Genomic DNA, 22,309 nt, shown 5'->3' with positions numbered 1-22,309 from the left:
AGCTGCCTAAATTCTAAACAAGATAGAAACATACATACAGTATAACAAAATTAACTTTAAATTTGTATCAATAAACCAAAATCCATACCAATATAAAATATTTTGAAATTAATAGTTGTTTTCTGGATTAAAATAGATTCAATAATCTACCCTTTTATCTGATCATTTTTATAACATGCCCCCTTTTTTTCCTTTAGAAAGAAATCTTTGAATTTAACTCTTGCTTATGCATTTTTTCTATGACTAATAACAACTTGTAACCAACCCTCCTTAAAAGGTAATAAATATCCATAACCCATTTTCTGGAAATGTGAGTGTAGTTCTCTAGACTGCTATCTATTGTCTAGAGGCTCTGGCATCTTTGGGGGAACCTTAAGAGATTAGGATAAGTGTTAGGTCTTGGCTGGAGTATTCTATAAGACTGGATCATCTCAGTCAGAAGCCTTGAAGCTTTTCTGGATGCTGGATCACCGGGGCAATTTGTTTTCATTGATGTCTGGTCCCCTTGTTCTGAAAACACATAAACCTTTAAAGGTAACATACATGTTTGTATCAATATAAATATAGACTGTGTATCATGCGTAAGTCAGTCAAAGATGATTTTTTTGTTATGTGTTTGAGCATCATATATATCACATACATGTCTTGCAGTTTTTCTAGGTTTGTTTCTTTATGTCTGCAGATTTCAGGGGGTTTTCCTAGATCAAACCTGGAATGAATCCACAGCTTCCCATTTACTGTGGAAGTAAAAGTATAACTTCTCTCCCAAAGTAACATATTTTGACCTTAATTTTGAGGTCAAGATATTTTTAAAATATATAGGTTGGTTAAATCTAGCAGTTTTCATAATCCAGGGTCTCTTAGCAGCAAAATAAAAAATTCAAAGACAACGCAATAACATACAGGATACAGACTCTCCATGTATTTTCCATCTTTATGTAGCTTTTTTCTTTCATATTACTATAATCCCCTTAAGGATTTTATTTTATTTTAAAACTACATATTTCTTTTTTATGACTATCTACACCTTTTCTTTTCTCTCCCAAGCCTATGTATATTGTTAAACATACTGTAACCCGTCTAGAGGTTTGTGTGTGTGTGTGAATCTGTCTTTTATGAGCATCTGTAACCTTTTCTTTCTGCACGAGGAAAACTTAAATTGCTGTGTATCTTAGATCACTGGGTGCTGGTGGCTGGCTCTTCCCCCTCGGTTCCCTAAGAGCTTAGTCTCATAGTCAGGTATGTTTATCTCCAGCTCTGGGACCCACATTTATTGACCAAACTCTGGTGAGTCTCTGGGTCCACACTGCCACTGAGTAGTGTGCCACCACGGCTCATAAACCCCATTTAAGTGTCAGGTATCAGGGCCTCTAAAAAGAGTCAACCAGTTTTTGCCACTAGCACTGCTCCAGGAAGTTGTCTCTTAAAGGAGTCACACCTCTGCTCACTGCCAGCAAACAGAGCCCACTCGAGAAAATGCTGCTACCAAGAAGCCATGCTTGATTCTGTTCTTTTGTGTTTAGAATCCTTTTTAAAACTCTCTCAGGTTTAGTGTGGTGGATATAATTGCTGAATGTTTGGATGCCACTGGTAGGCAGAGTTTTTCTGTCCTGTAGCCATTTCCAAATGACTGACAGAGAGGCTTAATATTAATTGTAAAGCTTCGTCAGTAGCTCAGGTTTATTACTAACTAGCTCTTACAACTTAAATTGACCAATTTCTATTAGTTTACATTCTGCCATGTGGCTTTTACCTCTATCCCATTTTGTGTGTCCAATTCATTTTGTGTCTGGCTGGCAACTCCTCTGACTCTACCCTTCTTCATACCAGCATCCTCAGTTTGTGTTTCCTTCCTAAGAATCCCAGCATGAGAGAGCATCAGACAAGTCCAGCTTACAAGACAATCTACTCAACAATAAGTCTGGGAAATATCCTTGCATCTAGGAGCTGAAGTTAATTAAAGAGATTAACAGATAGATGCTTACAACAATTAAAGCCAAGTGCTAATTAGTGCTCATGATGCAATTTTTTTCTGCTTTCCATGGGTTTGTCTGAAAAAATGAAATGAAATATCCATTATACATGTTCACAAAGCACATGTTACACGGCATCTCACATGATCGAATATATACTGTGCATCATTCAGTTACAACCCTTTCTACCAGCTCATGTTAGGAAAGGTTTGCTATAATTATAGTTGATACTCATTTCAGACGATAATAAGATTCTGCACCTTCTATTAACAAAAATAAGATTATAATCTAGTTGCTCAGCTAGTTACTTTCAGCAGTATATACCTTTCTTTTTCATTAAATACATGGGAAATTTAATCACAATGTCTGATGAAATTAAAGAGGCTATTTTGGCTTTTTAAATGAACAACTTAATTGAATTATTCCCAAAAGCTCACCACCGGAAATCACAACCCATGGGATCACCCATTTGTCAAAGAGGTACCTTCCCTTTGGCATCACCAGTCACATCAATAATAACCCATAGCCCAAAGGACTGGAGAGGTGGCTCAGTGGTTAAGTGCCCTGGCTGTTTTTCCAGAAGGCTAGGGTTTCATTCTTAGTACTCACATGTGGTTCACAACTGTATGTAACTCCAGTTCCACAGGACCTAACATCTGTTTTTCTGACCACTGCAGGCAAAATATCCATACACATAAAATAAATTAAAACTAGTAACCCATGCTGGGCTTTAATCCCAGCACTTGGGAGGCGGAGGCAGGTGGATTTCTGTGAGTTCGAGGCCAGCCTGGTCTACAGAGCAAGTTCCAGGACAGCCTCCAAAACAATACAGAGAAACCCTGTCTCAAAAAACAAAACAAAACAAAAAACCCAACCAAACACACACACACACACACACACACAAACTAGTAACTCACAGCTTGAGTCAATTTTACAAGTTTGGATAATTGTAATGAGGTCCCTATTGTCATGCTGTGTTGGTAACTTGATAGATGAATTATATTCCATCTTTGCTTGCTTTGGTAATTTTATTTATTTTTGAGGTATCGCTATGTATTCTCTGAACTCATGCTGAATGCTGCTGTTTCAAGTGTGTACGATGGTGCTCTACTCTTTCATAACACTTTATATCACAGGTGCTACAAAATACACTTTTCCACCTGAGAACTCTACCCTACCTTCCCTCCTTCGGCCTCTCCCCATCCTGTTCTTCCTTCTGCCTGTGGGACTCTCTCTAATCGCTCTTCCTGCTAACCCAGAAACACTCCCTTTCTCACACGCCTTTTCAGGAACTTCAGGAGTTCAGGAAACTAGGGTGCAGTTACCTTCTGTCCTTCGGAGAACACTCTCCTGGTTTGGGAGGTGGCCAGTGGGGACCTGCACACCATCCAGGTGAGCATCCTCTTCACCGTGTCTTACCTACTCTAAAACACAAATGTTGTGGGCCCAGCCTGCCACCGGTAGACCCAACACCCAGTCTCTTGTACAGCTTGGACCACTGGACATCCTTCCCTTGGATCTCAGGAAAAGTAGCCATTTGCTGTCTAACAGGGACCCCAGCGTTCACTTCTATGTATTTCTTCTCCTTTTGTTTAAACTAAAATAATGCATTGTCCAAGGCTATTTGTTACCAGAAACTCTTGTGGAAAATTAACACTGGTGCTCTCAAATGGACTGGTCATTGTGCATGTAATTCTTACCTGATAATTGCTCTTATTGTATGAAGTTTTACTGTGTTAGAGTTAAAAACTTTTTTTTTATTTAGACAAAAGGGGGAAATGTTGTAGAATAATCTTTTTGTACACTGTGAAAATGCTAATAAGAAGCTGAACGGCCAATTGCTAGGCAGGATTTCCAGGCAGAATCTCTAGCCATATGGAGAGCAAACAACATGGGCATTACCAAGTAAAGGTAACTGAGCCATATAAAATAATGTAGACTAAAAGATATGGGTTAATTTAATTTATAAGAGCTACTTAAAAACAAGCCTAAGCTACTGGACAAGCTTTCATAATTAGTAAGTGTCCATGTTGTGATTTGGGAGTTGGCTGGTGGGACAGAGAAAGACTTGCTACAAATGGTGCCCAGTGTAGGGCACATATTTACACATAAGACCTGAGAAAGCTTAGAAAGGGGTCCCCAGTACATGACAATGGAGCCAAACGCAGCTTTATAGACCCACAGTTTCTCATGTGGATTGCAGTACAGAGACACATCTCCTGGCTGCTGCCTGCGGGGGGGCAGGGGATGGGGGATGAGGGGGGGCTGCAGGGGGGCAGGGGATGGGGGACGAGGGGGGGCTGCAGGGGGGCAGGGGGCTTAAGCCACCAGTGCACCATAAGCTAAGCTGCGCAGTAGTTTAAGGTCCTGCTCAATCAGACAGAAAAGGTTACAGATATGCAGTAAAGCAGGCTCAGATGGAAAACACCTCTACACAGGTTACAGTATGTTTAACAATATGTGTAGGCTTAAGAAAAAAAAAAGAAAAGTGGCATAGACAGTCATAAAAATAGTTTTAAAATAATGAAGTCTTTAAAGAAAGAAGTAATAAAAAATAAGCCATGTAAGGATAGGAAATATTATAACACAGGGAGTTTGGACCTTATATCGTGCTTTGTCCATTTTGAATCTTTTGAATGCTAACGAGCAGACAACAGCTGCAGAGAGATTAGACTGTGGAAAAGACTCCTGAATTAAACCAACTTATCTACTTTAGAAGTGCAAAAGTAAAAATAAAATGTATTATGTTGGGGAAGAGGTTATGCTTTTGTTTCCACAGGAAATGAAAGGCTGTGGATTCTTTCCAGGTTAATAGAGATAAGATTTCACGGGGGTTGAGGGGATGACGGGGGGGGGGGGGTCTCCTGAACATCTTGGCTACAGACATGGGAGAGGAAGCCAAGAAAGACTACAGAACAGGTGACTTGTAAACTGATCCCTCTGCATGGGAACAGCGTAGAGACAAGATGAGACATGACAAATCTTGTTGGCTACAGAGTTCTCATGACTTATTATTACATGCCATCCTTTCATGTCATGAATAGAGATTTATATTATAGTTTGGACTTATAAAGTTGGCAGATGTCTTTTACCTGCTCAAACATAAAACAAAGAAAGTACACACTGCACAATCCATACCTGTGTTAATACAGGCCCATGGTTTTTTTTTTTCAAGTATTTTTAACCTCATTTTTATTGAGCTATACATTTTTCTCCACTCCCCTTCCTCCCTCTCCTCTCTCCTTCCACCCTCCCCCATGCCTCCAATTTATTCAGGGGATCTTGCCACTTTTTCCATTCCTAGAGGGATCCACGTGTGTCCTCTTTGCTGCCTAGGTTCTCTGGAACTGTGGACTGTAGTAGGGTGGTTGTCCTTTGCTCTATGTCTAATATCCACTTAAGAGTGAGCACATAGTACACTTGTCTTTCTGGGTCTGGGCTACCTCACTAGGATGTTTTTTTCTCATTCTGTCCATTTACCTGAAAATTTCAAGATGTCATTGTTTTTTATCACTGAGTAGTTCTCCATTGTTTAATTGTACCACACTTTCTTTGTCAATTCTTCAGTTGAGGGGCATCTAGGTTGTTTCCAGTTTATGACTATATCACTAATGCTGCTATGAACATAATTGTTCAAATGTCCTTGTGGTATGATTGAGCATCCTTTGGTTATATGTCCAAAGTGGGTCTTGAGGTAGATTTATTTCCAATTTTCTGAGAAACTGCCATACTGATTTCTAAAGTGGCTATACAAGTTTGTACTCTGACACATAGTGGAGGAGTGTTCCCCTTATTCCACATCCTCTACAGCATAAGCTGTCATCAGAGTTTTTGATCTTGGTCATTTTGACAGGTGTAAGATGGTATCTCAGAGTTATTTTGATTTGTATTTCCTTGATGGCTAAGGATGTTGAACATTTCTTTTGGTGTCTTTTGGCCATTTGAGATTCCTCTGTTGATAGTTCCCTGTTTAGATCTCTACCACATTTTTTAAAAGATTTATTTATTTATTATGTATATAGTGTTCTGTCTGTATGCATCCCTGCAGGTCAGAAGAGGACACCAGATCTCATTACAGATGGTTGTGAGCCACCATGTGGTTGCTGGGAATTGAACTCAGTACCTCTAGAAGAACAGCCAGTGCTCTTAACCTCCCTGAGCCATCTCTCCAGGCCCTGTACCGCATTTTAAAACTGCATTATTTGGTCTTTTGACGTCTAGTTTCTTGACTTCTTTGTGTATGTTGGAGATCAGTCCTCTGTCAGATGTGGGGTTGGTGAAGATCTTTTCCCCTTCTGTAAGCAGTCATCTTGTCTTGTTGACCATGTCCCTTGCTTTAGAGAAGCTTCCCAGTTTCAAGAGGTCCCATTTATTAGTTGTTTCTCTCTGTGTCTGTGCTATTGGTGTTCTTTTAGAAAGTGGTCCCCTATGCCAATACATCCAAGGCTACTTTCCACTTTCTCTTCTATGAGTGTGGTTGGTTTTATGTTGAGGTCTTTGATCCATTTGGACTTGAGTTTTTGCATGGCGATAGATATGAATCTATTTGTATTTTTCTACATGTTAACATCCAGTTATGTCAGCACCATTTGATAAAGATGCTTTATTTTTTCCATCTTATAATTTTAGCTTCTTTGTCAAAAAATCAGGTATTCATAGTTGTGTGGATTGGTATCAGGGTCTTCAATTTGATTCTATTGGTCCACCTGTCTATTTTTATGCCAATTCCAAGCTGTTTTCATTACTGTAGCTCTATAGCAGAGTTTAAAGTCAGGAATGGCGATGGCTCCAGAAGTTCCTTTATTGTACAGGATTGTTTTGGCTATCCTCGGTTTTTTGTTTTTCCATATAAAGTTGACTATTGTTCTTTTGAGGTCTGTGAAGAATTGTGCTGGGATTTTGATGGGGATTCCACTGAATATATTGATTTTGGTAAGATTGCCATTTTTACTATGTTAATCCTACCTATCCAAGAGCTTTGGAGATTTTTATATTTTCTGTTGTCTTATTTAATTCCTTTCTTTAAAGACTTAAAGTTCTTGTCACACAGGTCTTTCACTTGTTTGGTTAGAGTTACCCTAAGATATTTTATGTTGTTTGTGGCTATTGTGAATGGTGATGTTTCCCTGATTTCTTTTTCAGCCCATTTACCATCTGTATATAAGAGGGTTACTGCTACTGGGTTTTTTTTTTAGTTCAGCAGATATGTATGTTTAATAGTTTATGTGTTTTCAGACACCAATGAAAACCAGTGGCACAGGTGATCTAGCCTCTCAGAGCGCCTCTGTTGTAGTTTCCTTAGAGTTCTACATCTAAACAGCTCCAAGACTGCTTGCTGAGATGGTCCAGCCTCACAGACTACTCCAGCCAGATAAGCCCTACATGTTCCCATCACCGAGACCAGACAACAGCCAGATCTCCCAGGACTTGACCATTATTTCAATTTTCTCAGGGTTCCCCCAAAGATATTGTCACCCTCAGACAATAGGAAGCAATCTATGTAAAGAGAAAGCCTTCCCGCCATCCTGGTTTCAGAGCTGCATCAGTCCCAAATAACACACAGGAGGCTATATTAATTATGAAGCTGTTGGTCTTGCTTGTTTCTTATTGGCTAGCTCTGACTTAAATATTTACTCCATAATTGTTAATCTAAGTATTTCTCTTACCGGAGAAATTTCCGGGCTTCCTACCCCATGGCAGTTACATCTCGACTTCCTGTGTTTCTCCTTCCCAGAGTCCTCCTGGACTCCTCGTTCCACCTATCTTACTTCCCTATTGGCCAACAGTGCTTTATTGACATATACACAGGACTTCCCCATCAAATCTAGAGAACATGATGCCCATATTCCCAAGAGGTGAGGTAGGTGGTTTTTGGCCATTCTACCGGGTATGAGTATTTGTCATAATTTAGTGGGGTTGATTACAAATTGTTACTGGTCATGGTCAGGGAGATAACTAAACAAAGGAGATTAGATTCAGAAATCTCTTTCTGAAGGGAAAAGGGAAGAGTATAGAAATGATGGGATAAAAGGTAGATTGTTGAGTCTACTTTTAACCAGCCACTAGTTGCAAATATTTTACATTGATATGGATTTTTGCATATTGATAAAAATTTAAGGTTATTTTTGTTGTACTGTATATATGTTTCTACTCTTGTTTAAAGTATTGTACTTAGGTAGCTCATTTAGAAATGTAATATAAAGTTTTAGTCCTTGAAAGCTATTTAGGATAATAAAGAAATACAGGTTAATTGTTAGTCATTATAACAATTAGACTTATAGTCATGTTAGGTATATTTTCAAGGTCATACAAAGATATATTTTAGATATATAGGTGATCTTCAAACACTTCAAAGACCTACAGAACATGGCATTTAAAATGTTTTAATAACATAAGACTTTGCATGGCAGCGAGATATGTCTGTCCTGGCAGCACCAATTTGCTTCAAAAAATGATGACAGGAATTGAAGAACCTCCATATGGAGTTTGCTTTCATTTGTGGTAAGCTTAACCTCTGGGCAAAGAAACCTCCCTTGCCTCAACTACTGACACAATACTATTCAATATGGACACACAGGACACAAAAGAAGGCAACCGCTGAACTTTGCTAAGACAAGGTAAGACAGTCCTTCAAAAATCCTTCTTTACAAAAAAGTCTGTCAGGTATTCTAGGCCTGCATGCTTAAGTTGAATGCCCCAGCACTACAGAGGAACCTTGAGTGACTGTCCAGACAGTCAGCTTCTTCTGTCATTTCTTATAGATTGGAAGTTTCTTGCTCTGACCTTCCTGTTTCTCATGTAATATTATATCCTTTTCATACCTTTCATGAGATTGAAGACTGAATATGATAGTTACAGTTTTCCTTAGTCATGATAGAAAGTGTATTAGGTACAAAACTTTGGATTCATTGGGGAAGATAGATAATGGAGTATTTTCTCCAAATTTTCCACATACAAATGGACTTGACATTGCCAATGTAATTCTTACCTGATAATTGCTCTTATTGTATATAGTTTGACTGTGTTAGGATTAAAACCTTTTCTTTTTATTTAGAAAAAAGAGGGAAAATAGTGGAATAATCTTTTGTACAGCATGAAGATGTGTCACTCTGATTGGTTTAATAAAAAGCTGAATGGTCAATAGCTAGATAGGATTTCCAGGCACAGATCACTCTGGCAAGAAAAAAAGCAGAGTCTCTAGCCATATGGAGAGCAAGCAGCAAAGGCATTACCAAGCCATGTAAAATAACATAAATTAAAAGATATTGATTGAAGTTATAAGAGTTAGGAACAAGCCTAAACTATAGGCCAAGCTTTCATAATTGACAATAGGTCTCCATGTGTTTTTTTTTTTTTGTGAGCTGGTGGCCTAAAGAAAAACCCATCTGTACTTTCAGACCACACACACAGGCACACACATGCACACGAGTCTTAAAAAATCCAAGTGGCAATAAAGTCTGCAGACAGGAACAAAGCAGTTTAATAATGTGAGCATGCCAACTTATGCTGTCATAAACATAATTTAGATTCTACATTTTCATAAGATGATAAATTTACTGTGTCCATCTTACCGTCTGTCTCATTAAGGAAGGAGCTGAAGTTAAAAAGAGCAGGAAGAAGGGAAGGGAGATGGAAAGGAGATGAAAATGCAATTTCAGCAAGAAAGATTAGAAGGAAAAGCTAGTGTGTTTTGTATAAGAAAGCATTTTGCAGGTGGGTATGGTAGTTCATGCCTTTAGCCCTAGAGTTCATGAGGAGGAGCTGTGGATTCATATGGAGTTACAGGCAGTCAAGGCTATAGTGAGATCCTGCGAAGAAAAAAAAAAGACAGACAGGAAGGAGGGAGGGAGGGAGGGAAGGAGGGAGGGAGGGAGGGAGAGAGAGAGAAAGGAAAACTGTGTTGTAAAGTAGATTTTTGTCCTAAGGTGAAACTGACTCAATATTTTCCACAGTGGAAAAGTAAAGATGATGTCACACTGGAGTCCAAGCACGTCACAGAAGGTCCAAGTAAATCACAGAAGGTTTGTGAAAGGTAAAACTTAGCCACGAGTGAAGGTGACTAAAATTTCCAAGGTCAAATTCAGTCCAAGATTATAAACCTAAAATCTAATTCTCTGTTTAAAGTATGAGGAGTTCTCACAGTTTGTTCTTGGTAACATGTGTAAGAAGTGGCTTTAAATCAGGGCTCATATTTATCACGATAACTATTTACATTTCTAAGACCCTTATTAGGCTCGTAACTACTGGATCATATTTAATAAAATCTCTATGTTTTTGTCTGAGCTTTGCCTAACTGTTAACACACAAGTTAAATCTAAAATCCACTTCCTATTCAGTACTGGTAAAACTATCCTGGGCCTTTAACAGTCTAAGCTTGGAGGTAAAACAGTAAGACTTTGGCCTTTGACCTCCAAAGTCAGTCGGGACCCTGGGGATGATGAACCCTCTGCGTCAGGGCCTTGCAGCTTCAGTCAGTCACCTGCCCGACGCGGGACTCTAACCAGTGCACACCCTTACAAAGAAGAGAGACATCAGACAGAAATGTCCCCTGTACCTCTCTGGAAAGCCACATCTTCAGCAAAACTGACCCATCCCAGCAAATGGCACAACTCGTAGAGAAAATTAAGGGGCCTACGAGCTCCTCGCAAGTCCCTAAGAGTAACCCTGCAGAGCCTTGACGACCTTAACAGTTACAGGAAACTGGTTACGGTTTGGTCATTTACATGGTATTAAACATGCAGAAGGAATCCATAATCAAAAAATAAAGTAATTGGTATCATTGACAACAAAACTCTGGGGCTGGAGAGGCAGTTCGGTGGTTAAAAGCACTTGCTGCTCTTGAGGAGAACCGAGTTTAGGGCCTGACAGCCATGTCTAGTGGCTTGCAGCTGCAACTCCAGATCCAGGGGATCTGATGCCTGTCTGCATTCACATGCACATGCCCACATGTGGACACACCTACACATGATTAGACACACAAAAAAACATTTATTTTTAATTATATGTGTATGAGTGTTTCCCTACATGCATGTATGGTCACCATGTGTATGCAGTACCCTCGGAGGCCAGAAGATGGAATCAGATCCCTGTAGGGGTGAGCCCACAATACTGTCCATACCCAAAAGGGCGGGGACAGGGAGATGAGCACAGGTGGGATATTTAAGGAAAGGAAAAGTAAGGGTACTCTCTCTTGAAAGCCTGCGACACTTCTGATCTTCCAGCTTGTGTGTAAGTTCTTTCCCCAGTAAATAAATATATTATTTTCCACATTGCATTGACCTCCCTCATCAGATCCTCTGTTAGTGGGGTTACCGATCCTCTGTACTGGGCTTAAGGATCCTCTGTAACTGGGGTTATGGACTGTGTGAGCCTCTGCCTCCTGAGTGCTGGGATTTAAAACTTGTATCACCACTCCAGCTTATGGGGGATATTTCACAGTCAAATCTCAACTCCTATAAAAATCTTTTAAAGATATTCTATTCTTCTGCCATAACTAATTGTCAGGATCTGAGTAAATAAAAGTCTAGTTCTCTGTTTAATGTCTCCTCAATTACTTATGGAGAAAATCTCTATCATACGTGGGCTTGTCATTCATTCCCAGGCCAGGCACTCAGGCCTGTGTGATCCCAATCTTCAAGACAGGTCCTTAACTACACCTGTGAGTCTCAGGCCCCTGGAACATTGGAAATCACCAGACAATTGGCACACACTAACTGGACATATCAAGCCTACCTTCTCTCTTGCCTCACAGGGACTTTAAACACAGACACAGAAACACACACACACACACCACCTCTCCTTCTATCAGGCCTGCTGCTGTTACTGCCTCTCTCTGTCCATTTACCAACATGGCGTAGCCATGGCTGGCCTGTCTCACCCCTAGAGTAACAGTTTGTATGTTGCTCTATGCTTTTGGTTCCTGCCTTTCAGCAGTTTTATCAGGTTTGTTTCTTTAGAATTCAACAAATTTGGCTTCAAATAGTTACACAGAAAAGACAGATGCCAACTTGCCCATCCAAGATCTTGAGACATCACAACCATACTTCTGGTAGATCAGCAGCGATAGGTAAGGGCCAGCAGTACATCATTCCTGCTCAACCCAAAGAAGCTACTAATAACAAGACCACCATTCAAATGTCAAAAATCAGACACCATTGCTCTACCAAGGGCTAAGTGTGTACTACAGATTAGGATGGATGACCAGGCTGCTGCTAACCGCAATGAGTTCCGAATGCAATTGCTCCAGAGCACTGACTTGAAACACCACTTGCATGGTGTTTCATGGACCTCTCTGCCCCATAAAAGCTGCTGCTTAGAATGTCCCTATGCGGTTTCATTCTGCTGCCTGCGACGGCTGTACTGGAGTCTATCTAATAAAGTCCCTGTTTCTGCCTTCCTGTCTGCGATGGCTGACCTGGAGTCTATCTAATAAAGTCCCTGTTTCTGCCTTCCTGTGTCTTGGTGAATTCTTCCATACCTGCATTGCCAGCTGTCACCACCGTCCTGCATGGCAGATGAGATGTATGTGATTGTGTGACACATAATACCAGGTTTTTGTTTGTTGTTTGTTTATAGGATAGTATCTCACCATGTAGCCTGGAATGCCCTCAAACAAGTGACCCTCTTCTTCTGTTTCTGTAGAGCTGGAATTACAGGCAGGTGCTACAACATAAAACCAGTCTTCTCCCTTCTCTTCCTTTCCCTTCCCCCCTCCCCTCCTTTGCTCTTTCCTCTCCCATCTTCTTCCTCTTCCTCTCTTTCTCCCCCCTCTCTCTCTTTAAACAAACTATCACTGTGTACCCCAGGTTAGCTTTAAACTCAGGATCCTCCTGCCTCAGACTCCCGAGTTCTGGGACAACAGATGTGTGTGCAGCCCTGGGACTGGCATCACCCATTTTTGTTAGGAAAGAGTCCTTTTCTGGTTTTGAAGAAGCAAGTGGCAATGTTGGCAAGCCTCATGGCAAGGAGCTGAGGGTGGCTTCTGGCTGGCAGCTGGCAGAGGACTGGCGCTGCCACCGACTGTGAGCATAGAAGCCAGTCTTCTCAGATGCGCTTCAGATGTGACATCTGTCCTTTCTGACGCCATGGAGACTGTGAGGTGGAGAACTTGGACAGATTGTGCTCAAATCCACAGAAACTGGAAGAAAGTAATACATAGTTTTAACTCATTAAGTTTGGGTAGAGAGAGAGAGAGAGAGAGAGAGAGAGAGAGAGAGAGAGAGAGAGAGAGAGAGAGAGAGAGAGAGAGAGAGAGAGAGAGAGAGAGAGAGGAGAGAGTGTAGTGCAGTGTAGTGTAGGCCAGAGGTTGACATTGGTGGGTGTCTTCCTCCATTGCTTGCTACCCTGCAGGACAAAGTCTCTTACAAGCATGACTGGCTGGCCATAAACCCCACCTCTCTGTTGCTGGGATCACAGGCAGTTAGTTGCTCTTACATTTGATGTTTTATGTAGGTGTGGATATTTGAACTCAGGTCCTAATACTTGCACAGCAAGCCCTTTATATTTCCTTTGGACAATCTCCCTAGCCCTTGAGCCATTATTTTTATACACCAATAGGTAACTACTACAAACATCACTTCTCAATACTGAAATGATTTTGAAACCATCAGATTACGTGGGGTTCTGGAGATGCAATTACAAGCACACTGTGTAGTAATTATTCTCAGACTTTATGTACATTTAAATCACCTGCTAAGACACAGGTTGTTGGGCCTCACCCTGGGGTGAGTTTGTTATTATTATTTACTTTCTATTCAGACAAAGGTATTTCTGTGTTGTTCAGGCTGACCTCAAACCTGTAATCATCCTGCTAAGTAATTTGGCCAGGCCCAGCATCTCCCTAGGGTTTCTGATCCCTCATGTCTGAGACCTGAGAGTTTGCCTTCTAACAAGTTGTATTAGATGTTGCTGGGACCTCCTGGGATCTACCCTTTGACAACCAAACATGTGGAGTCATTTGGTAACGAAGTTCTGGTGAAGATTCTTCGGTATATTCCCCAGAACTCCAGTTTCGTATTTCAACAAAATTGAGGAAGGGCCTAGAAGAGCTATGAACTGGCAGATCATTAAGAGCAGTTCCTGGGGCTGGTGATGCAGGTTAGTGACAATGCTTTTGTCCAGCATGTGAATTTTGGCATATGACTTGAGAAGACATCTGATTCTGGCGTGGCATTACTGTTAAACATGCACCCTGTGGGGTTGAATGGCTGGCTCAGCAGTTAAGAGCACCCACACATGCATGGCTCACAACTGTCTGTAATTCTAGTTCCAGGACATCTGACACCCTCCTCTGACATCTGCGGGCACCAGGTGAACAGACATACGTGAAGGCACAACACCGTCTTAAGTTTCTGTTGCTGTGAAGAGAGGCCATTACCACGACAACACTCATAAAGAAAATATTTGAGTGAGGGTGTCTTGCTTGCAGTTTCAGAGATTCAGTCCATTATCATCATGATGGGGAGCATGGCCGTGTGCTGGCAGACATGTGCTGGAGTAGCTGAGAGTCCTACATCTTGCAAGCAACATGAAGTTGACTGGGATACTGGGTGGTAACCTGAGCATAGGAGACCTCAAAGCCCGCCCCCACAGTGACACATTTTCTCCAACCAGGCCACACCTCCTATGAACTTATGGGGGCCAATTACATTCACACTCACACACAGACACACAGAGACAGAGAGACTGTTTTTTAACTGAACAAAGTGTGTTACATAGGGCAAGCTGAACTGCTGTTATTTCTTAGTCAGCTCTTGAGCATTCAGTGAGCGAGAAGCCCCGGCTTCTTCCACCTCAGGGTCCTACCATGCTTGAGGTCCTGCCATCATCTACAACCAAATGGAAAGACATATGGAGAAGCACACTTTCATCTTAATAGCCCTGTGCCGTAGATAACACATCTTGTTTTTGCTTAGTTTTAATCAGAAGTGACAAACATGACCACTGTATCCATCTGGGCCCACATTGAAGAAACTACAAAGTAATTTGTGTGTGGGAAGTTTCATGGGGACTCACTAAGCTCCCAGGGACTTGAGAAGCAGGAGTGACTGTCACCAAGCCTAGGAGAGCAGGGTTCAGAAGAGGAGAGGGTTGAGAAGGTTCTCCACATTGTTTTTCAAGATCCAGACTTTATTGGAGACGTGTATTTGAGGGTCAAATGTCACCACTGGGCTCTGCGATGTGTGAGAAATAAAAACCAAGAAGAGCAATAACAAGCAGGGTTGGGGCCTGTTAAAGTAAAAAGATACAGACTGAAGTCACCATAGGGGACAGGCACATAACAGTGTCTGGGGGCCACCAGGTGCAAGCTTCCATGTGTCCCCACATGGAGTCAAACAAGATTTATCTCTTTCAGCAGCGATGTGTGGGGACACTAATGAAGAGCTGCCCATCACAGAAGTCTAGTAAGACCTGATGTCCCCGGCTGTTGGAGTTAATCGCGCAGATATGGGACTGACTGTCCACGTAACTACTCTTTAGTTAATTGGCCCCTAGATCCTCCAGAGACCAATTCATGCCACACAGATACAGCAGGAGTCACACTATTTGTAAAGATTCTTTGGCTCAGCTCAAGGTCCCAGGTAAGTAAAGCCTGTTTTATCACACAGGATATCTCAGGGGCTTAAAGACGACTTTCCAGGAGCCAGGTAGAGGTCAAACCCTTGTGGAATGTGCAATGTTTAGACAATACAGAATGAGTTAATCCTTTACTGACAAGAGGGCATGACTCTGGCTTACTGAAGGCCCGAAGTGCCTTGCTGGTGGAATCTGCTAGAAATCTACCCTGGTGGCTATTGGGGGAAGCTGATCAGGAACTTTGTTGCAAAACTGCCAGGCAGGAAAGGGCTGGGTGTTTCTGGACACTGTGCATGGCAGGAGCCAGGCCCTGGAGAGTCTGCCAGCTTCCCAGGAGTCAGAAGCACTCGGCTGCAAAGCCACTCAAAATCAGCGGTCTGCTATGCACTACAGCAATGGGTCTTGGAGATTCTAGACTACTCATTGCAGGATCATGCACATAGGGAATAAATCCTTTTTCTTTAGCATCTTCTACTGACAGAGTCAGTCACTAAAGGCAAATGTTTGAAGGTCTAAAGGACTCAATTTCAGAGTCGCAAAAACCTAAATAAATAAGTAAATAAATAAATAAATAAATAAGAGAGATGGTGAATTGGAATTGAGAAGCCATATAGTAATATTAAGCACAGCTGCACTGCAAAGGATTCTGGGAAGCACAGGGCCGTCGTGTATCTGGCTACAGTCTTAACTACTAACTGAGCAGAAGAAAATCTTCCTTTGGATATTTTACTATGTCACACAAAATTGCTAAGTTGGAATAGAGCTGACACCAAGTCCAGTACCACTCTTGCAATAATGGAAAAGCAGTAACTCTCCCACTGAGCTCACTGAAATATTCACTTACAAAATTTTTGTTTAATAATTGTGTGTCAGATTTGGTTATATAGTTTTCTTTTGATAACATGAACTTACAATCACAGGCACTCAATACAACATGATTTTAAAACTATAAAGCCTTACTGTCAAATAAATATAATTTTAAAAAAGATTTAGTTAGACAGTTTTTATTTGTGTGTGTGTGCGCGTGCGCACGCAAGCCACATGTGTGCAGGCAGCTGATGAACCAGAAGAGGCAGAACCCCTGAAAACATCCATGTTTGAAGGAACAACGATGATTATTTTTCATCTTCACTGAGTTAGATATTTCAAAAAGTATTTTAAAATATTTTATTTCTCAACTGAAGAGTGAATAGAAAAAATGTGGTACATTTACACAATGGAGTACTATTCAGTGGAAAAAACAATGGAATCTTGAAATTTGCAGGCAATTGGATGGCACGAGAAGAAACCATCTTGAGTGAGGTAACCCAGTCACAAAAAGACAAATATGGTATGTACTCATTCATTTATGGATTTCAGACATGATTCAGGGGAGTGCCAGTATATAATCCCACTGCCAGAGTCTAGAAAACAGAACCTTCATCCAGAGACTAATGAAAGCAGAGGCAGATACCCACAAACACTGAACTGAACTCCTGGAATCCAGTGTCAGAAAGAGAGAACTGATGGGTAAAGGAGTTAAGACTGGGCTGGTTTAACCCACAGAAACAGTTGACCTGAACAAGGGGGAGCTCTTGAACTCCAGATTGATGGCTGTGTGGAAAGCATGGGACTGACCAAGATCCCCTGAATGTGGGTGTCAGTGAGGAGACCTAGGTAATCTATGGGGCCTTGGGTAGTACTTTTCCCTGGCATACAAATAGACTTTGAGTGCCCATGCCACAATATGGGATGCTCTCTCAGCCGGGACTCATGTGGGAGGGCCTAGGCCCTGCCCTGGATGAAATGACAGTTACTGGAGATCCACCAGTGGAGGGCCTCAACCTCCCTGGGGATCGGACTGGAGATTGGGTGGGGGACTGGGAGACCTGGAGGGGAGGGCGGGGGAGGAGGGAAGGGAGAGGGAGCTGGGATTGACATGTGAAACAAGATTGTTTCTAACCTAAATAAAAAAAATAAAAATAAAAAACATTTTATTTATTCATTATATATGTATGGGTATTTTGCCTGTATTTGTCTGTGTGTGGGTATTTTGCCTGTATTTGTCTGTGTGCAGGTCAGAAGAGGGGGTCGGACCCCTGGGCCTGGAGTTGTATGTAGACATTTGTGACCTGCCATGGGGGTACTAAGAGTTGAACCCAAGTCTTCCCGAAGAGCAGCCAGAGCTCTTAACTGCTGAGCCATCTCTCCAGACCCTCAGTTAGGAATTTCCGTTTTAGAGATAACACAAGTTAGCCAGACAGATATGTTCTGCTTCCATGGAGTTTATACTCTGTTGAAAAAAAAGTCAACTAATCTTGCAATGGGTGAATAATTAAGCAGTGAGAAGTTCCACTTTAAGAAACAGTAACCATTAAAGCAGCAAACAACATGAGATTAATCAGTGTTTTGCAAGATTCATGAAGTGTCTTCTCCTTGGGTGAGGTGTGGTTGTGTGGACTCTATGGAGGTCAGAGGTCAGGGACAGAGCAAAGCAGGAAGCAAACAGCTACAGTTACATTGTGAGCATGCAACAATGATCTAAGCCAGAATATGGACTATCACCCTCTAGCCCTGTTATGGCTTTCTGATTTCTATTACTACAGCTTAGTTTTGTCTACTTAAGACTTCACATAAATAGAATTATACAATATTGTTTGCTATTTGCATGCTTTTAACTTACTCTATTCTTAAGACTAACGGGGTGCAGGGTGTGTAGTTCACACTTTGTATAAAAAAATTTAAAAAATCAGTCAGTACATTACGGAAACGAGGCTGGGGTGGGGTAAGAGTGGAGGAGGTAAGACCTACTAAGTGCTGGCCACAACAGTCCAGGTGGGCTGGACATGCAGCTGCTGGTGGAGCCAGGTTTGAGAGAGGAGGCAAAATTGACAGGAGGTGTTACTGTTGTTTGATCTTGGTGGATGTTGAGTGACACTTGGCTTCATTTTGTGGTACATTTATCCCCAGCAAATGTGACTCCTCAAACATGTTCTACGGAATAGCATACTGCCATTAAAAATGTTGTACAGCAAACATTTTAAAATCTTTACATGTATGTATATGATATGTGTTATGTGTGTGCATGGGTGGGGGACGTACAAGTGTGTCACAGCACATATGTGGAAATCAAAGGACAACCTTGAGTGTTAGTCCAAACCTCCACCTTGCTTGACACTAATACTGCCCACTCCCATGCCCCGGATTTTATGTCAGACAAGAGCTAGCCTACAGACTTTCCAGAAATTTTCCTGTCTCTTCCGGGGAGTTCTGGGATTAAAGGTGAAAGTGATTCCACATCAGATTTCTCATGATTTCTGGGGACTTGAACTCACGACTGTATGAACACTTTACCCACTGAGTCATCTCCCTAATCATATTTTTGATAAGAAATATTTTAAAGTATTTTATTTAAGAAACAAGTTACAAGCAGGGAGCGTTTTGCTGCGGAATCCAGGAGTGGGGCGGCTAGCGGACCAGATGGAAGCGACGTTGGAGCAGCATTTGGAGGATACAATGAAGAATCCATCCATTGTTGGAGTCCTGTGCACAGATTCACAAGAACTTAATCTGGGCTGTCGTGGTATGCTGTCAGATGAGCATGCTGGAGTGATACCTGTTTTAGCCCAGCAAGCAAAGCTAACCTCTAACCACACTGGTGTTCCTGTGGTCTGTTTAGAATGAGATAACGGGACCGTTATGATCCAGAAACACGATGGCATCACAGTGGGGGTGCACAAAATGGCCTCTTGACATCTCATGTCAGCTCTCCAGCAGCCTGTCACAGGGATTCAATCCTATGTGTCAGTTAACTTGTGAAACTATTAAAGTTCCAGGGGTTAGGCCACTCACCTAGTGTCCAATGTGGACTTCCTTATTTATATGGCAACCGGTTACCAAGATATTAGTTAAAAAGGATCGCAGTTGATTTGCTCAAGCTTTGGTCATTTTGCTCTTTGGAGATCATCACTGCAGTCCAGTATTGCAGCTCATCATTGCCTAGAACTGTGTAGCCCAGGCTGACCTCAAACCTGTGGTCTTCCTGTTTCAAAATCCTGCATCCTGGGATTATAGTCATTTGTCACCAAGGTCTAGGCCACTTTGTATACAGAACTTTGTTGTGGTCAATAAATCCATTCAGAGGGAAAAAAAAAAGAGAAACAAGTTACAAGATTGTGTACAATGTAGTAATGAATAATTTTGTATTTTAAAAAGTTAATTAATAAGTTGGGCAGTGGCAGCGAGCACCTTTAGCACTCGGGAGACAGAGGCAGGAAAAACTCTGTGAGTTCAAGGCCAGTCTGATCTACAGAGTACGTTTTAGGACAGCCAGGGCTACACAGAGAAACCCTGTCTCAAAAAAGCAAAACAAAACCCAAAACAAGTGAATCAGTCAATTCCTCAGTGTGCATGTATGTGTATGTGTATAGGTTAGCACATTCCACAACACACAAGTAGAGGACGGTGGACAAGTTGGGGAGTTGATTTTCTCCTACCAGGTGGCTTTTGGGAAATAAACTCAGGTCATCAGGCTTGGCATCAAATGTTTTTCCTCCCCAAGCCATCTTGCCAGCCAAAATTTGTGTATTTTAAAAACAGCGTAGAGAAAGAAGTGAGCTCGTGTTAAACATGATCTTTAGCTTGAAATTTTCAAGGCAGTTTGAAATTTTGGCTTAGAGTTTTTAAATTTTCCACAAAGAACTTTGCTAATTATAAAATACGAAGAAGGTAATTAATAAACATTTAATGTTCCAAAAGTAGGAATGCTCTTTAAAAACATAAAACAAGAACAAACAGAACCCCAAAGGGGCAGGAAGCAACAGCACCCTGCTCCTTCCTCCCGAAAGGCTTTTTACTCTATGAACTTGTGGGCATGGGCAAGGGTCCTACCACTCATTCAGAAGTTGTGCCTGGAGGCAGCTGAGTTGAGTTCAAGCCAAGGTTTGGAAATCCATGGGGCTTCCCCTGGCCCTGCCTCCAACTCCGAATTCCAGCGGTGCTGAGCTGTTGTCTGCCACCACATGGAACGTCTTGTGCGTCTTGTGCGAGTCAACCCAGACTACTCTTGTTCCAGCCTTAGTCCTCTTCCGTCACGTTGGAAACACGCGAAGAGTGGAGCCTGCCTTCCTGCAGGAGATGCTTCCTGCCTCCCTCCCTGCCTCCCCTGCTCCTAGTTTCCCAGTCTCCATTACTGACTCTTGTTTCTCCCATGTGTTAGCTGTGGGGTGTCGGAAGACACAGCTCCTCTCTCTCTGCCTATTTCCCCAGTGCTTCCATCCAGTGCTGGCTCTTCACGCTCCCAAACACACTTCTGATTCCTATCTCCAGCTGGGGGTCCTCCCTCAGCTCCGTCCCAGCTGATGTCCCCCCATCTGATCTTTTTTTTCTAATGTATTATCTTATGTTTTGCTTGCCTGAACGTGTTATGTATGTGCACCGTGTGCATGCCCTGTGCCCTCAAAGAGGAACACCATACCTCTGGACTGGAGTTACAGACAGTTGCTAGGCACCATGTGGGTGCTGGGAATTGAACTCCGGTGCTCTGTGAGAGCAGTCAGTGCTCATTGTTGCTAGTTTGCTTAAGATTAGACATTAGAAAAAAGGAAAAAGAAAGTGTTGCAGGAGACGGAACCGGCGTGATAGAGCACAAGCCATGGAGAGTACGTTAACCGTAGTTTATTATAGAGAGACCGAAAGTCCTTTGCATCTGTGAGCAGACTGGTTCTCATGGAACTCTGGGCTGGCCAGAGAACTGCCTGAGTGAATCCTGCCAGGTAGCAGGGCAGGCCAGAGTAATGCTTGAACCTTTCCTCATCACCACTGAAACATCTCTCTAGTTCCCTAGCTGATTTTTAAGGTCTGCATAAGTTAAATATGGCCTGGGTGGAGGCCCGCTTTTCTCCAACCACAAATCCTTTCTCCTCAGATTTCTTTCTGAGTTTCAGTTCACAGCAACTTCAGCCTTCCTCAGCCCCAAACATTGGAGCTGTAATTAAATCCCCTTTGCCCCAACAACCGTCCCAGAATTACTGGCTCCAATGTAAACCTGCAACTGGGTATGCCTCCCGCGGCCCACCATCTGCATTCGGCAGCTGCAGGTTCGGTTTTGTTTCCTTCCTTGCCCTCTCCCGCCCCTTTCAACTTGAGAAGTCGACGGCTTCTTGAAGTAAACATCTGATGAGGTCACTCCTGAACTCAGATAACTCGTACCGGCTAGCCAAGAACAAGGCGATTCCTGGTGTCCAGAACGTCTGTGCTGCCCACTTTTATCTCTCACCGTGGCCCCAGCTCCCTGCCAGCGATTCAGTCCACGCCCTTCCACAGCATCCCAGCCAGCTTCACTCTGCCTTCAGGTGTCTACCCGGCACCAGTTCAAGTCTCTGCTCAACCATCCTTCCTTGTCCTCAGGGTTTAAAGCTGTGGCCCTCCTCTCCACCCTCACTGTCTCCTCCAACCCCTTCCCACAGTGGTCAACATCTTCTGACAAATGCTAGCATTTGTTTATTCCTCTGGGCTTGTTTGTTTGTTTTGGTCCCTTTGCCACACAAGGCCCCGAGCGTACAGACTTGTCTTTGCATTCCTTCCGCTACACAGAGTAGCACCAGCCATAGGACGCTGCAACTTAGCAGATGCTGCTGGTGTGCCGTGTGTTCTAGTTCTGTCTAGAGATGTCAGTGGCCTTGAGAGTAGCCTGGGTGGGCTCCATTGTGAGTTCTCCGGTACCGGTGTCTTTCACATAACTGACAGACTGTGCATACATCACTGAGTGATGCAAACAGACG

At 42.4% G+C, this 22,309-nt stretch overlaps 1 pseudogene; it reads left to right on the top strand.

Moving 5' to 3' along the window:
* The first annotated feature begins 19,007 nt into the window (after positions 1-19,007).
* Positions 19,008-19,280, top strand: LOC121141796 (annotated as a pseudogene).
* The last annotated feature ends 3,029 nt before the right edge of the window (positions 19,281-22,309 follow it).

The sequence above is a fragment of the Mesocricetus auratus genome, unplaced genomic scaffold (genome assembly GCF_017639785.1).
Source record: "Mesocricetus auratus isolate SY011 unplaced genomic scaffold, BCM_Maur_2.0 Super-Scaffold_100008, whole genome shotgun sequence".
Lineage (NCBI taxonomy): Eukaryota > Metazoa > Chordata > Mammalia > Rodentia > Cricetidae > Mesocricetus > Mesocricetus auratus.
The sequence above is the reverse complement of the archived record's forward strand: the minus strand, read 5'-3'. Positions and strand labels throughout refer to the sequence as shown.